We start from the raw sequence: 3,151 nt of genomic DNA on the forward strand, positions 1-3,151 counted from the left end.
TGAGCCACCGTGCCCGGCCTTAAAATAATTTTTAATAAAAATAAATATGGGCCGGACATGGTGGCTCATACCTATCATCCCAACACAGGAGACCAAGGCAGGTGGATGATGTAAGCTCAGGAGTTCAAGATCCGTCCAGGCGACAGGTGAAACCCCATCTCTACCAAAAATACAAAAAAAATTAGCTGGGCATGGAGTTGCACACCTGTATTCCCAGCTACTCTGGAGGCTGAGGTGGGGAGGATCAGTTGAGCCCTGATTGAACAGCTGCACTCCAACCTGGGCAGCAGAGCAAGATGCTATCTCAGTAAATACTCAACAATTTAAATACAAAGTGAACAACTCAAAAAGAACCTCACCGTTGAACCCTTTCTCTCCCCACCTGCCACGTTTTCCTTCCCCTTCTTGCCACTGCTAACACTGGTGGTTGTCCTGTAAAACATTTCCCTATGCAAAAAAAAAACTTGTGCACACACAGTGGAATGCAATGCAATTATTCTGAAATTTTTATTTTTCACTTAATGCAATCTAGTGAGCTCCCATCTCTAAATACATCCATTTCAATCTGTACTATCATTTTTAATAGACATTGTACAACATATGAGAATTGCTGTAATCATTAACCAGTTATGAACATTTTAGTTGTTAGTATTGCCTGCAATTGCAGATAGTATTGCAGGGTATATTTCTAAGTAGAATAGATTCCCAAAAGCAAAATATCTAGGTTAAAGATTACGCTTCTTTGATTTGGTATGTCAAATTTTCCAAATGTGTATTTCCACCAACTATGCATTAAAGGAGCCAATTTTCCTCACATCCTCAAAAGCATTGTATATATTCCCTTATTGTTACCAGTCTGATCAACAATCAGTGGAGTTATTTTACTTTGCATATCTTAATTGCTAGTAAGGTATGAGCAATTTTTCACATATTAGTCAAATACGTGTTAGGCATCTAGGGTTTGTTTGCCAAATGAATAGCCAATTCCTATGTTATCTTCTGTTACAGGAACTAACCTTTCTCCAGAATTTGAAATCTAACCTGTGTGGGTGTGTACATATATGTATATACATACATGCGTATGTGTTTCTGAAATTATCCACCTATCCCTGTGCCATATGTTTTTGATTACTGTAGTTTTCATCATGTGTTGACAGTTGTGAATTCCCCATTCTCTTATTAAATTCTTTGGTATTTAATTTTCAGGTGAGGAAATGTGATGTCTTCACAACATTGAATCTTCCTCTCCAAGGACTTGATATGTCCTTCCAGTATTCTGATCATTTGTTTTTCAGTAAAGTATCATTTATTTGTATAGATCTTGCATTTTTTTTTTTTTTTGCCAATTTTATTGCTTCATATTTCCCACTTTTTGGTAAATTTTCTTTTCTTTTTTTATTTTTTTCTTTTAGAGACAGAGTCTTGCTCTGTCTCCCAGGCTGGAGTGCAGTGGCACAATCTTGGCTCACTACAACTTCAACCTCCCAGGCTCAAGCAATTCTCCTGCCTCAGACTCCAGAGCAGCTGGGATTACAGGCACCCACCACCATGCCCGGCTAATTTTTGTATTTTTAGTAGAGATGGGATTTCACCATGTTTGCCAGGCTGGTCTCGAACTCCCGACCTCAAGTGATCCACTCACCTCAGCCTCCCAAAGTGTCGGGATTAGAGGCATGAGCTACCATCCCCAGCCAGATTTTGAGTAGAATCTTTTTTGTTAAATTTTGTAATTAATATATTGTCTATATAAGAATGCTTTTGAGTAGCCAGGCGCAGTGGTTCACACCTGTAATCCCAGCACTTTGGGAGGCTGAAGCGGGAATATCACCTGAGGTCAGGAGTTCGAGACCAGCCTGACCAGTGAAACCCTGTCTCTACTAAAAATACAAAAATTATAGTGGTGGCACACGCCTGTAATCCCAGCTATGCGGGAGGCTGAGGCAGGAGAGTCTCTTGAACCTGGGAGATGGAGGTGGCAGTGAGCCAAGATTGTACCACTGTACTCCATCTGGGTGACAGAGCAAGACTCTGTCTCTAATTTTTGTTTGTTTCCCCCTCCCTCCCCACCACAGCTTTTAATTGATACACTTTGATTTTCTAAAAAAGCAGTCATGACATCTGCACATGAGTTTTTCCCTTTGCCCGATATATAAGCCTCTTAATTTTTACCCTTTTCCTATTGCATTGGTTAGGACAGCCAGGAATGTTGTAATAACAGCACTTGTTCCTTTTTGTTTTGCAGTGAAAGTTTAGAAGCATTTCTATTAAGTGTTATTGTAGCTCACATCAAAATTAAGATATTGTCTCTCTTTTCTATTTTTTTTATTTTACGCTTCCTCATATCATGGGGTTCTACTTTTTTATTTAATGTAGGAAAGTCTAAATTACTTTAAAAATTTCAAATTATTTAACTCTATCTGTGTTCCTTTAATTAAATCTGACTGTATTATGACATATTAAATAGTTCACAGTGGATTTCATTTGATAAACGTACTTTGTTTTGTTTAGTTTATGTTTGCTTTTTGTGTACCTTGCCTGGTTTTGGCATCCAAGTTAAGGTATTCTGGTAGAATGCTTTAGTAATTCTTTCATTTTTTTTTCTCCCCTTCCCCCTTTCTTTTTATAATTTTCATTTCTTCCAAAGTCAGGAAAATTGAAAAGGAAAAAATATATATGTATAATTTTCATTTCACGTGTACATATGCAATATATAATGTTGAGATTTGGGCTTCTATTGATCCCACCACCCAAATAGTGAATATAGTACTCAGCAGATAGTTCTGTATCCTAAATAACACTGGCAATGTCTGTTGACTGAACCCTTGGTGGAACAGCATTAAGATTGGGCCTGGTAACTTTCTGAGCAAGATGCTTTGATTGCAGCTCTTTTTTTTTTTTTTTTTTTTTTGTTGAGACAAGGTCTTGCTCTGTCACCCAGGCTAGAGTACAGTGGTGCAGTCACAACTCACTGCAGCCTCAACCTCCTAGGCACAAGCAGCTCTCCCACCTCAGCCTCCAGAGTAGCTGGGACCACAGGCACGTGCCACCATGTCCAGCTAACTGCTAATTTTTTTGGGCGGAGGGTAGAGACAGGGTCTCACCACGTTGCCCAGGCTAGAAGTGTAGTTTGTTTTTTTTTTTTTTTCCATTT

The 3,151-nt window shown here is 38.8% G+C and overlaps 1 protein-coding gene across 1 annotated transcript in view; it reads left to right on the forward strand.

Moving 5' to 3' along the window:
- The window catches only part of TGS1 (trimethylguanosine synthase 1), a 57,262-nt gene extending 55,885 nt beyond the window's left edge, over positions 1 to 1,377 (forward strand). The window contains exon 14 of the mRNA XM_017531801.2: positions 1,009 to 1,377. The gene's annotated coding sequence lies outside the window, so the exon portion shown is untranslated. The remainder of the gene's footprint in view (positions 1 to 1,008) is intronic.
- The last annotated feature ends 1,774 nt before the right edge of the window (positions 1,378 to 3,151 follow it).

The sequence above is a fragment of the Cebus imitator genome, unplaced genomic scaffold (assembly GCF_001604975.1).
Source record: "Cebus imitator isolate Cc_AM_T3 unplaced genomic scaffold, Cebus_imitator-1.0 Scaffold73, whole genome shotgun sequence".
Classification (NCBI taxonomy): Eukaryota; Metazoa; Chordata; class Mammalia; order Primates; family Cebidae; genus Cebus; species Cebus imitator.